The sequence below is a fragment of the Propithecus coquereli genome, unplaced genomic scaffold, assembly GCF_000956105.1.
Source record: "Propithecus coquereli isolate 6110/MARCELLA unplaced genomic scaffold, Pcoq_1.0 Scaffold276, whole genome shotgun sequence".
NCBI classification, from domain to species: domain Eukaryota; kingdom Metazoa; phylum Chordata; class Mammalia; order Primates; family Indriidae; genus Propithecus; species Propithecus coquereli.
The window spans coordinates 325,767-340,559 of NW_012148352.1; positions in this window are offsets into that span (position 1 = coordinate 325,767).

Below are 14,793 nucleotides of genomic sequence, written 5' to 3' on the forward strand. Positions count from 1 at the left end.
TAAACTTATGAGTGAACTTCAAAAAATTCCAAAAAAATTGGTAAAAAAACCATGGATGATGATAATATGAGATATTTCTGCAGGCTTGTTAACCATGAAGTGATAACCATAAAACCGTGATAACCACTTTTCCATAGACAAGGCTTTTGATACTCAAAAAAATTAAATGATTTTGACACAAATATTAATAGTACTTGGTGAAGTCACTGCATCAAGTTTTATGTTCATTCTTTACAAACTTATGAGTGAACTTCAAAAAATTCCAAAAAAATTGGTAAAAAAACCATGGATGATGATAATATGAGATATTTCTGCAGGCTTGTTAACCAAACTACTCATATTATCAAGGTCACCTCATTTGTGTCCATTCTATGTTAGTTGTACTTATTAGTTTGTTTTAGCCTTTCCTTCAATTCTGTGAGGTAGCACATATCCTCTCAATATAATTCTCTTTGGGCAACTAGAATCAGTTTATATTGCTACTAAAAGAGTCAAAAATTATGCAGTGATGATGGTGAAATATTGGGAGCCAATCATAATCCCAAACACAACACCAAATACCATAATTCTTTCTTTTTAACTTTTAAATTAGCATTTAATTAAAAACTAAAATTTAAAATTCTTCTACAGAACCAGCAAATGCTGAAGAATATGTCATGTGGATCTCAGTTTAAGAAGCACTGGCCTAAGCCATTATGCTTTCACCTGGTAATGTTTCTCCACTTTATGAGTAATTATTTTTCATTAGTATCCTTGATAAAAGCATGAAATAATGCTTCAACCTAATTATTCTATCGGGAAAATGACATAATTCTGAATTTTGAAATCCTGTAAGATCAAAATCCTGAAAATACAATTTCAAAGATATTTATTTACATTTTTAAAAAGGAATTTTTTGAGATACATAAAAGCATGACAGAATACTTCATAGGCCACTTTATACAATAAAATAGGCAATAATAACATGCATATTTTTGCTAACATAAACACTCAGGTATACTAGATGACTGTCACACGGGTATAACAGTTATGAGCAGATGAACCATATTCATAAAGAAATAGGTCAAAAATGAAAATATATAAATGCATATCATTATGGATAGTAATTACGTGCACCCAGCTTTATAATTGCAATCATCTGAAATACTGTGACAAACAACCTAAGTCTTTTGATGAGATTATTTAAAAACTGGGATGGGTCACAACTGCATAGACCATCACCCTAAGAGTCAATATCTTGAGAAATGTTATTGTTCACAGATGCAGATGTATAAAAAAGCCATCTCTTCACTTGTTGAGGAAGTTTAAACATTTTTATGTACATGTACAATACTTACAAAATCAACATTATGAAAATGAACTTTTGTGAAGTTAAATTTGCAAAAAATGTATGAAACAAATTAGAATTCTCTAAAAATCTCTACATAATTTATACCTCCAGTATTGGAAATGATACAAAGATAAAATACATAGCGTAGTGCATTGTAAAAAAATCATGCTGACAATTTAAAATAGTGGAAAAAATCCTATAAAAAGAAAAAAATTAAAAAAATAATTCATAATATGAAAAAAGTGTATTACAGGGTTAGATCATAGGCGATTGCATGGAGATAGTCTGTAAGAGCCGGCCAACTTTCAGGATCATTACTGTATTTTGAAGTCTTACATCATGATGAATAACTACTTCTTTTCTTTTATGACATGTCTCTCCTCAGAGAATACATTCATGTTCATTTTCTACATGGCATTGCTTTTTATGAAATTCTTCTATGATTCAATACACAGCAGCATGGATATTCCCTATTAAAATTTTCCATCTTCTATGCCATGTTTCTATGTAGAAATCCATTCCATATGCACTTATATACAGACCATGAATTTGGCAGAAACGATACAGGTGATCAAACAGCAACACCGTTATGTAAGTGTCCTGTTATCCTACCATGCACATAATTATTTTCTGAACCAGTCAATAACTTTGCTGGCTTCTTCAGGCAAATGCAGTTTTAATTCATTAAAAGCTCCTGGAATGTCATCAACTGTAAAGAGTGCCAATGCAGGCAAATGACATTTTAAACTGAAGTTTTTTGTTGTTGCCTTATGGTGTGGCCAATATCCTCATCTGAATTTTCTGCCAAATGCAAATAAAGACAACAACAAGGTAATAGTTCCACCTAACATGATTCAACTATCCTGTGATTGCTTTTGGGGATTTTAGCTGTTTGGGATTTTAGACTTCAGGAATTTAGACTTTAAGGATTTTGATCTTTTGGGATTTCACAAGTCAGGGTTATGAAGTTTGGGATTGTATCTTTTGGGTGTATGATCCAAACCTTACGTGTCTATTATATGTGATGGCCTACTAGTTGTGAATATCAAAAACTGAAACTGATTTTTCCAAATATTCATTAATCTACATTAAACTGAATGCAATTTTACAGTGTAGTTATCCTCGGAATTTACTGTTAGTGTTCAATTTTCCAAGCATTTTGAAACTACAAATTTCAGAAGCCAGCCTACTAATAATACAAAAAGTTTCAGGCTGGGCACAGTGGCTCATAACTGTAGTCCTAGAACTCTGGGAGGCCAAGGTGGGAGGATTGCTTGAGGACAGGAGTTTGAGACTAGCATGAGCAAGAGTGAGACCCCATTTATACCAAAAATAGAAAAATTTAGCTGGGTGTGATGGTGTGTGCCTGAACTCCCAGCTACTCAGGAGGCAGAGGCAGGAGGATCGCTTGAGTCCAGGAGTTTGAGGTTGCTGTGAGCTAGGCTGACGCCACTGCACTCTACCTAGGGTGACAGAGCAAGACTCTGTCTCAAACAAACAAACAAACAAAAAACTTCACTGTCAATCATTACTTTTTATTCCTGCTCTATAAATAGGCCATTGTTCATAAAAAAGCACAGATCTATTAAACTTCATAAGACCAGCAACAATATTGCCACATTTCTTCAGTCTCACACTTGTTCAGGATTTGAGGACAAAGGAGTGAACAAGAGTGGCATGCTGCCAGTCTGGGTGGAACTTACGTTCCAGTGGAAGACAAAAGAGAACATTGCAGGTAGAGAAAGAAGAACATATCTGATATGTGTAATAAGTGCTGTGCTGATAATTGAGACAGGTGATGTCACAATGTGTATCTGGGTAACTACCTGAGATTGGTGTTCAGGGATAGCCTTTTGGAGAAAGTATACTTAAGTGGATGCCTTGAAAGAGCCAATGCTATAATAATTAGATGGAAACACTTTCCAGGCAGAGGGAACAGTTAGTGTGAAGATTATAAATTCAAAAAAACAAAGTTGCATTATTGAATAAATAGAAAGTCAGTGTGGCTTAAAAACAGTAGTTGAAAGGACAATGCTATTGGATGAGGCTGGAAAAAGGCAGAGTCCAGCTCTATGGGACTTTGGAAAAAGAGTCAGGGTTTAGTTCAAGTACAGAGTACAGTCAATGATAAGCTTTAAGTAGGGAGTGATTGTATCTGTTATATATTTTTAGAAGATGACTTTGGTTATTATGATTTTGGGAGTGTGTTGGTGGCAAGGGTTGAAGCAGGGAAACCAACTGGAACATCAAGTAACAAATAATGTACTAGACAATAGAAGCAGAGAAGGGTAGAGATCGATGGATTCACTAAACATTTTAGATATAGTTGAACACATTTACTGATGAAATGAATGTGGTAGAGGAAAAAGGAATAATCAAAGTTATTCTTTAGATTTTTCATTTAAGCAAGTAAGAGGGTGGATGGATGATGTCATGGTTCCATAAAATAAGAAAAATTGGGGGGAAACTAGGTGAGGAGGCAGAAATCAAGTGATTTTCTGCTCCATATTTTTTTAAGATTGAGATGACACATAATTACATATTTATTAAATGAATGAATGAATGATTCTCCTTTTATTCAAATGCCTTGGTTTCTAACAACTTTTTTTAATTTTGATTTTGTTCGGAAAAAGTAAATCTCTCCTCAAACATTAGAGACGTGTTCATATAGAAGGGCATAAAAGTTAAAAAATCATATCCAGAAAAATAATATCATAGGGGTGGAAAAGATTATAAGAGCTCATTTAATCAAATCTTTATTCATTTTTCTAAATGATGAAGTAAATGTCAATGGAGATAAGTGATTTCTCTGCGTAAGTACAACCGGTGACTAAGAGAGCCAGAGTACATGAGGTTTCTGAACTACCAACCCAGTGCTGCTTTTTCTGGATTCTGTCGCATTCCTCCCAGGTCTTTCCCCTACTGTATGGAAGATAAAAACCACTGAGAATAGATTGGCCAAATAAATCATCACCGCCTGCTCATTATTCATATAATGGAATTCTTGCATGGCAAAAACTGACAGAGGAAAGTTCCGATCAAGCATTCAGGGTCCAGCAATCTTTGTAATGAATGCTGACATTTATATATTTCCAGAAACAACTATGAAAACACTGATTTTCCATGTAGAATCCTGTTGTCCATGTAACTAAAGCATTGACATGTTGTGAAAACAAAATACAGGAAATCACTTATCCCCACTGACATTTATTTCATCATTTAGAAAAATGTATAAAGAGTTGATTAAGTCAGCTCGGACAGTCTTACGAATCCCTCACATTTGTGTCCCAGCACGCACTCACGTTGGATTTTAAAATCTGTGTTTTCTCATTCTATCAGTTTACTACTAAATTCATGATTCATATTTCTTGCAAGATTAGAAATTCTAAAATTCTGTATTTTACCTCGAAATTGCCCAAATTTTGACTAATTCTGGAAATCTTATTTTCAAAGTTATGTTGAATATCAGTACCTTTTAATATTTTGTCTATACATTTTACACTAGAGCCTCCTCATACACACCAATAAAAGACGGTGTTCAGAATTATAATTAAATGTTGGTTAATCTCTAACACATATCTCTGTCTGTGTCTCTGTCTCTCTCCCTCTTTTTTTTTTCCTTTTGTAATACTTGTTCCTTCCTATGGTTTAGATATGGTTAGTTTGTCCTGACAAAATGTCACATTAAAATTTGATCTCCAGGGTGGCCATGTTGGCAGGTAGAGTCTAGTGGGAGGTGTTTGGGTCATGGGGGCAAATCCCTTATGAATGTCTAGTATCATTCTAGCAGCGGTTAGTGAGTTTTCACATTTGTGAGAACGGATTGGTTCTCAGGAGACTGGATTAGTTCCTGCAAGAGTGGGTTGTTATAAAGCCAGGACTCATCTTGGATTTGGTCCCTCTTCACATGTGCTCACTTCCCCCTTTGACCTTCTCTGCCATGTCATAATGAAGCACAAAAGCCCTCACCTGAAGCCAAACAGATGCTGTGGCCATGCTTCCTGTACAGCCTGCCAAACTATGAGCTAAATAAACCTCTTCTGTTTGTAAATTACCCAGCCTCAGGTGTTCCTTTATAGCAACTCTAAACAAATCAAGACAAATAATTGGTACTGAGGAGTGGAGTATTGCTATAAAGATACCACAAATGTGGAAGCAGCTTTGGAACTGGGTAGGAAGAGTTTAGAGGGCTCAGAAAAAGACATAAAAATGAGGGAAAGTTTGGAACTTCTGAGACATTGTTTAAATGGCTATGGACCAAAATGATGACAGAAATATAGAGAATAAGGGTGATGCTGAAGAAATCTCAGATGGAAGTAGGAAATTATTGGTGCAAAGATCTCCCTTAGTACGCTGTAGCAAAGAACTTGACTGCATTGTGTCTTAGGGCTTTATGGAAGGCCACACTTAAGAGTGATGACCTAGAGTATCTGGCAGAAGAAATTTCTAAGCTGCAAAGCACACAAGAAGTGGTATGGCTGCCTTTAACAGTTTACACTCAGTTATAGCAGCAAGAGAATGTCTAGAGATGGAATTTGTAATTAAAAGGAAAGCAGAATGTAAAAATTTGGAAAATTCGCTTCCTGGCTATTTGACAGGGGAAAGCAAAGAGAGTTTTAGGAAAGAAATCCAAGGGCACAGCAGACAGACTGCTTGATAAAAAGACTAGCAAGGATAAAAGAGAACCAGGTCTCAATAGTCAAGACAAAGAGGAAAAAGAGCCCCAAGGCATTTCATAAATATTTGAGGCCACCTCTGCCATCATAGGCCCAGAGGCACAGATAGGCAGAAGAAATGGTTTGTGACACTGTCCTGCACCACCTCAGGATGCTGCCTCCTGAATCCTGGCCATTCTGGCTCTAGCCATGGCTCAAAAGGCCCATGTACTGCTGGGGCTGCTTCTCTGAAGGGCACAAGCCATAAGCCTTGGAAGCTCTCACATGGTGTTAACTCTATAGGCACCCAGAATGCAAGAGCCACAGAGTCTCGGCAGCTTGTACATAGATTTCAGAGATGTACTGGAAAATATGGATGTCCAAGGCACAAGCCTGCTGCAGGGGCAGAGCTGCTACAGAAAGTTCCCATTAGAGCAATGCCTAGTGGAGCCATGGGACTGGGGCCACCTTGGGAACCCCATAATGGTAGAACCACTGGCAGCATGAAGCCTCAGCCTGGGAGTGCTGCAGGCTTTCAACCCCAACCCATGAGAACAGCCACATGGGTGGGCCTGCACACCCTTTGCAACGTGCCCACGTTAGAGGACATGAAGTCAAAAGAGATCATTTTAGAGAGCTTTAAGATTTAACATCGGCCCTGCTGGGCTTCAGACTTTTGTGGGGCCTGTCCTTCCTTTCTTTTGGTCTATTTCTCCATGGAAATGTTTACCAAGTATCTGTGCTACTATTGTATCTTGGAAGTAAACAACTTGTTTTTTGTTTTACAGGCTTGGAGCCGAAAGGAACTTGCCTTCAGTTTCAGGTGAGACTTTGGACTTTTGACTTCTTTTAAGTTGGTGCTGGAACAAGTTAAGACATTTGTGACACTGAGAAGGGATGACTGTATTATGCAACGGGAGAAAGATATGAGTTTGGGGGGTCTAGAGTTGGAATGCTACAGTTCATATACGGTTTGTTGGTCCTGACAAAATCTCATGTTGAAGTTTGATCCCCAGGGTAGCCATACTGGGAGATGGGGCCTAGTGGGAGGTGTTTGAGTCATGGAGGCAAATCCCTCATGAAAGGTTAGGTCCCATTCTAGCAGTGATTATTGACTTCTTGCTCTTGCCAGACTGAGTTGATTCTCAGGAAAATAGATTATTTCCTGCAAGAGTGGGTTGTGTTAAAGCCAGAATGCCCCTCAAGTCGAGTCTCTCTTCACATGTGTTTGCTTCCCTTTTGACCTTCTCTACTTTGTTTTGACATAGCACAAAAGCCCACATTAGAAACTGAGCAGGTGATGGTGCCCTGCTTTTTGCACAGCCTGAAGAACTATGAGCTAAATAAACCTCTTTTATTTATAAATTACCCAGCCTCAAGCATTCCTTTACAGTAGCACTAAATGGACTAAGATACCCCCATTTTGTTTTACCTGTATACAGTGTAATACATAATTTTATTTATGACAGTAATATTCAAGATATTTGATTGTATAAAAATCATTAACATAATAGTTTTTCCTCATTTCTTATATAGTGACATATCATAATACTGAATAATATTCAACTTATATGACATTATCGAATTATCAAGTCTACATTTTGTATTCACTGATTTCATGGTTGGTGGCAAACTGCACATATTACCCCCAAATAATCTTGTACCCTTATCTCCATAAGGTCCAGCTCTGTCACATTTATCTCAGTGACAGCATGTTTAGTAATAACACAAGTATATACAGTTTTGAAAACCAAATGTGGCTATCTAGGATGTGTCCATTTTAGTAAGCTGTGGTTTTTAAAGAATTTGTTAATCTCTTATAAATTATATTATTGGCATATAGTTCCACATTCCTTTTAAATCTGTAGTAACTTTCATCTCTCCTTTCATTTTCATGTGTAAGTAATCCACATCAGTTATATATATATGTCTGTATAAATTTAGAGTCGTATTACCCCAGTTTTAACCCACAGTGTTTTGATCAACCTGTGGAATCAAGGTGGACGCCCCACACCAACCAATATTTGGTTCGGATATCAAGACTGATGATATCACATATGCACTTAAAGGGTATGAAAGGTTTAATTCTCATATGATGCTTTTGAAGGATAACAGGGCAGGTTTGCAAGCTGGTCTAAAGACGGCTCAAATGTGAGCTATTGGGTTTTATCGTGGTTCAAGGGTGAGGCAGGGATGAGGCTTCTTATCCAAATGCTAGGGCTGCATGATTTGAGTTTTCTGTGGACATGGAAGAAGGGAGCTTCTGGGCTTTTGTATCTCACCCAGATATAGGGAAGAACAGGAAGGGAAAGTGATGGGGCTTGAAAGATATCAACAATGAAATGTCAAAAATTGAGTCAGACATTCATATTATTGTCCTATCAACAGAATGAAGGATAAAAAACCTATGGTCATTTCAATTGATGCTGAAAAAGCACTCTGTAAAATTCAACATCACCGCCTAATAAAAACTCTCAAAAAACTGGATATAGAAGGAACTTACATTAACATGATAAAAGCCATATATGACAGACCCAAAGCTTCTTTTAAAAGAAAATCTTACAAAAAAAATGAACAATAAAGTGGATAGATTTTTGTTTTGTTTTTCATTTTTATTTTGGAAGAGAGTTCTTTGGAATTCTTACATTCCAGTTTTGCTCCTTAATGATAAGCATTCTCATAGTGGAATTCTTTTTGGTAGTGCTAGAAAATAGTTAAGTTCTAGGGGAGGTGAAATTATCCAAATAATATAAAACAGAGGCTATATAATTCCTCTTTCATCACCAAGAAGAGATTGACTTGTTCCTATCTAAATTTGTGGCAACATTACATGTTGATGATTAATTTTCTTCCTTTACTTTTTTTTTTTTTTTTGAGACAAGGTCTTGCTCTGTTGTCCAGGATACAGTGCAGGGGTGTCATCATAGCTCACTGCAAAGTCAAGCTCCTGGGCTCAAGTGATCCTCCTGCCTCAGCCTCCGGAGTAGCTGGGACTACAGGTGTGTGCCCCCACATCCAGCTAATTTTTCTATATTTTGTAGAGATGGGGTCTCATTATGTTGCTGAAGCTTGTCTTGAACTCCTGGCTTCAAATGCTCCTCCCACCTTGGCTTCCCAAAGTGCTAGGATTACAGGCATGAGCCACTGAGCCCAGTGTCTTCCTTCACTTTTTAAAACTTTTTTCTTAATGTTCATGTTATCTAGTTGAGGATTTTTTGTTAATGGCTGAAAGTTGTTGTGCTCCCTTAATTTTGAATTTAAAAGTTTTTTTTCTTGAAAATAACTTATATTCTTGGCAAACCGTAAAATAATAAAGTGCAGAATAATTTCAGAAAATAATTCAGCTTATCGCCATCCAGGCTGAGTCAAAATGTAACAATAATAAATTAAAATGTTTAATAAATATCCACTAATTTCTTAGCTATATGCCAGAAACCACAAAGAATACAAAATATTGAGGGAGGGGTAAGATGGTGGATGAGAAAAACTGCCAGCCAGAGTGTCTCTGCAAGAAAGATAGATTTTAGAAGAAAGTGAAAAAAAATAAATAAATAAAGAGGCAGACAAATATACATCAGATGAGGATCGAAAGGAAGTGTGCCAGAAACTACAGGAGACCCCACAGGAAGAAGTCGTGGAGGAGAACTGAAAGGAGAAAGGCCCCTGAGAGGCTTGGAGACCAGCGACAAGGGTAGGTGGAGCAGTTAAATTTCTACTCCCTTCTATCTTGGACTGTTGGTGGGCTCCTGAGTGGTTGGAGAGAGACCTGCTAACACCAGCTCAGAGGTGGCTGCTGCCAGTAAGCGGTGAGCCTTTTGTGGACAGGGCACCAGGCTCCCAGCTCCCTCAGGGCACCTCTGGGACCACAGACCCCATCCTATTGGCAGGCTTCATATTCTTCATTCTCCCCTTCCCCTTTCCTACCCGTGGCTGCCAAGAGAGACAATTTAGCTACTACCCAGAGGCATCTGCTGGGAATGGGATCTTTCCTTTTGGGGCCCTATAGTGGACTGAGGGGTACTCAGACTGTGGGCTCCCTTCCTGCCAGCCCTCCCAGGTGCAGCTTGCCTGGTGACTCCAGGAGAGGGGGGCAAATCCAGAGGTGGAGAGACATTGTTCCAGCTTAAGCACCCCATGGCTGACTTGAGACCAGCATTCCTCCCCCTGGTAGGGTCAGGGATTGATCTCCGGGGCCCAGGGGACAGACCTGCCGACCAGATCCCATACACCCAGGTCTCGATCACATTGCCTGGGTACACAGAAGGGATATTTGTAACAAACCTACGAGGTGTGTGTGCCTTCAGGGGCAGATCAGCATGCTTGAAGGACAACTCTCCTCCCATGGGAGGGCTGTGCACTCAGCTCAGGCTGCGATCCTGGGCAGGGACCGTCCCAGCCTGCATCACAGCCAGGGGAGATCCACTGGCTTGAGGTCCTGCCTGCCAGCACAGGCCAGGGAGAAACCGCAGAATAGGGGAGGGTGGAAAGGAGCAAGGCCTGCTCCAGACTGCAGGTCTCAGACAGCCTCACCTCCATATGCAGACTTTTTGCCTGAGTGGGGCCATTTCAGCACCCCCCGGCAGCTTTGTCCAGAAGCAGAGAACAGATCTTTGACCTCTACTAACAGCATGTGTGGATCTTGAGGGCAGGCTCACCCAACCCAGCTCTGCCCAGCTTCACTCCCTCATCTACCCTGACTGATGGGGAGAGTGAGGCCACATCCAGAAATCCCAGGGCACCATCCACCACCCGAGGCACTAGAGTGCCTCTCTAGAGGAACAAAAGCTGGTTCTAGGACCCAAAACAACACTGCAGCCTGCTCCTCTCAGCAAGCATCACTTACTGACAGGGAGGTCATTCTGCACAACCTTTAAGTGCATCTACTGACTCATCATACAGGGTGTAGTCAAATCTCACCCACGAACACCACCTACTGGCTCAGAGACTAAACAGGGCGTGTCATTATCCAAACAAAAATCTAAAGATGAGAAGCAACAGTTGATCGAGATGGGAAGGAATCATGGAAAGAACTCTGGAAGTATAAAGAATCAAATGGAAAGCACACCTCCCAAGGGGAACACCAGCTCTCTAGCAATCAACTAAATTCAGGACACTAAAATGACAGAAGAAGAATTTTGAACATGGATTGTAAGAAAACTCAATGATATGCAAGAGAAAATAGATAACCAAAACAAAGAAACCACACAAAAAATTCAGGACTTGGAAGAAAAATTCACTAAAGAAATTGAAATATTAAAGAAAAATCAAAAAGAACATTAGGAAATGAAGAATTTATTCAAGGAATTATAAAACACAGTGGAAAGTCTCAAGAACAGGGTAGATCAAACAGAAAAAAGAATCTCAGGGATTGAAGATAATGACTTTCAATTAAATAAGTCAGTTACAGAGGATAGAGCACAGGGAAGTGAATTCTGCTAACAAACCAATTGCAAAAATGTGGAAACAACCCAAGTAAGTGCCCATTAATACATGAGTGGATTAAGAAAATGTGGTATATGTATACCATGGACTTCTACTCAGCCACAAAAACAATGGTGATCTAGCACCACTTGTATTATCCTGGGTAGAGCTGGAGCCCATTCTACTAAGTCAAGTATCCCAAGAATGGAAAAAGAAGCACCACATGTACTCACCATCAAATTGGTATTAACTGATCAACACTTATGTGTACATATAGTAATAACATTCACTGGGTGTTGAGCAGGTGGTGGGGAGGAGGGGATGGGTATATTCACACCTAATGGGTGTGGTGCGCACCATCTGGGGGATGGACACGCTTGAAGCTCTGACTCAGGTGGGGCAAAGGCAAGATAAGTAACCTAAACATTTGTACCCTCATAATATGCTGAAATAAAAAAAAATTAAAAAAGAATACAAAATATTATCAGATTATGTTGTATACATAAAAATGTATGTTATAAAGTGATAAAAACTTTAAAATAAAATCTATTAATATATATTATTGGCACTAAATATAATTGTTACATATAATACTTAATTCAAAAGATAATATGTGACTGCTACTCCTGTCAATTTTATTTTGATTGTTCTTTCATGGAAAGATAAGCACTGTCTGGTTACCAGTGAAATAATTGTGGCAGGGTGAAGATGAAACTTTAATCGAAAAATGAAAGATCACAGAAAGAGGAGATGCATTCCCAGAAAGATCAAAATTAACAAATACAGAAAAGTGGAAAAAACACAAGGAACCCTATGGATTGATTAATCATACTTCATGGTTTACCTGAGATAGTTCTGGTTTAATTATATCATTCCAAAAACTTGATAATAACATGCTTATTTACTTTAAAATGTGGCTATATTTGGACAATTAATCTTATGGTCATCTAATCTATGGACTTATCAAGGAGACAGATCACTTGCAAAGAATCAAAGAGATGATTTGGATTGGCAAAAAGTTTGTAGAGAAGGTGAGCTCAAGGGTATATATTTTATCCAAATTTTGTTCATAAGTTGAGGACAAGAGAGTTGAAGTGACTTTTCAGAAATTGCTCAGCAAGGAAAAGGCAAAGCTGACACACAAACCAGGATTAATCTGACTCCCAAGTCTGTGATCTCCTAGGGAAACAGAAAGAACAGTGCCATGGAAGCTAAGGTAGGGGAGTTTACAAATGGAATGAGGTCTTCAAATATGATTGTGTTCATTGACTACCTTTAAGAAAAAAGTATCCATGACATGACAGTGGGAAATTGTAGATAACTTCGTATTGGGGAATTAATGCCTAATAAGATAAAGACATATTTTGAAAAGACTTATCTTGTGAAAAAAATTGTAGCTATGAAAGCTGTAAATTTTGTTTAGAAGCATAGAGGATTTCAGAGAAGGGCTTTTGCTTATTAGTGAAGAGAATGCTTGAATGATTTGAAGACATATGGAAACTAGGAAATTAAAAGAGAGTGAGCAAAATGGGAAAAATTGAAAGGCAGAGGGAGAAAATAATTTGCTGGATGGAGTCCCAGAATAGTTTGAGAGGCTGTGATATAGCACACAGGTGGAAGAAAATACAAGCATGATAGCTGTAGGAAGCCAGTGTCCCAAGTAAATTTTGTTAGAACATAAATAGCAATGAATGACAATGAAGCTCCGTTTGGGGGTTTGCTATGATTTGCTCCATTTGTAAAATAAAGTGGAAAGGACACTTTTCCTTAAATTGAGAAAGCTGCTGGCCAAGTCTGACCAAGGTCAAAGTCATTAGTCTAGCCGAAGCACTAGGTGAAAGGATCAGGAGAACTCAGCTCAGTGCTGGTATCCAGGAAGCCTGGGCACCTGGAAAGGAATTAATTGGTGACCCAGCACTAATTGGAGAGCAGCACAGCCAAGATCATTAAACATCTGATTTTCTAGAAAGTATCTATTCCTTCCAATTAACATTACAAAATCTTTAGTCTTAAGATTGGTCTCCTGTTGTTCAGAAATGAATGGAGTAAAATTCTGAGTACAATTTTGGAGAAAGAAAGATTATAGTTTACTGATTTAAGCAGATATTTTATGTGGATACAACTTAAATACATGCATTGCAAACAATTAATCCAATCACCTATTAAGTGTCCAGGCTATTTATTTATAGAACAAATATTTGTGTAATGCAAACTTTATACTATAACATCTTTAGATTGGTCGATATTTTTCACATCCATAATAAAATTGAATTCAGTTTTTTTAATCAAAGGTAGAGTCAACTTACCATTATGTGCATCAAGTTATTTTTCAAATAAAAATTTATTTGAAACTGTTATCTTTCACTATAGGCTAAATCTACAAATGTTTATATTTGTGTGTGTTTATTGTGTGTGCATCTGTTTGTGAATATTCACACATCTGCTCTAAATGGATAGATGTGGGAGGTTGATAACTTCTCAGATATTATCAATTTAAAAGAGCATTCCCTATACCTGAATGGTTTCGTGACCTTCAGTTTGGCAAGGACTGCTGCCTCAAAGCCTAAATTATCATCAAACAGCAAAATAATAACTTGGTATTTGTCCAATAATATAATTATTTAGTAATAGTCTTTAGTTCAATGAGATAAAATAACTTAGAGAAAATGGTAGGAAATTAGGAAGATCTTTGTTTAATTCAAGTGAAATTTATAGAATAATAACTATATTCCAGGCCATGTACTAGGCACACATTTAACAAACAGAAAATGTTTCTTCCATCATAGAAGTCCCAGTCTAGGATGGGCGACAGGCATGTAAATAGCTGCACTGTAATAAAATGGGATAAATATCCTATATTATCCTAATCACTTGAATTAGGTGCTATAGAGTTATAATAGATGGATAGAGAGATTCAGTCTATGGAGGAGAGCCAATGAGTTTTGGCAAGGCCTTCAAAGAAGAGTTGACATTTAAAATAGCCCTTGAAAAATCATTAGATCTGTGCCAGGATGTGGGTGGGACATGTGAAAAAGGAAGGCACTGCATTTGCAAAATATGTTGTTATTTGGACAATCAGAAAGTACCCCAGATTATTCTTAATATGCTTATTCTGATCGTATGACGTTGGCATTTTGCCAGCCTTAGACAGACTCCCAGTACTTCAGACATAGTGTGGTGGTAAGGAAGAGCATTTAAGTTCAGCAAGGAAAGGACGTGTATCTCATCCATAGATCTCCCATAATTTTATAAATTTTCCTACTGGGAAGTATGATCTTTACTTCACAGCTGGAGGGAGTGAAGCGAAGAGAAGATAAGTGGCTTTCCTAATAGATACCACAAAACCAAGCAGCCAAGCAGGACCCATGTGCAATGGCTCCTAACTCC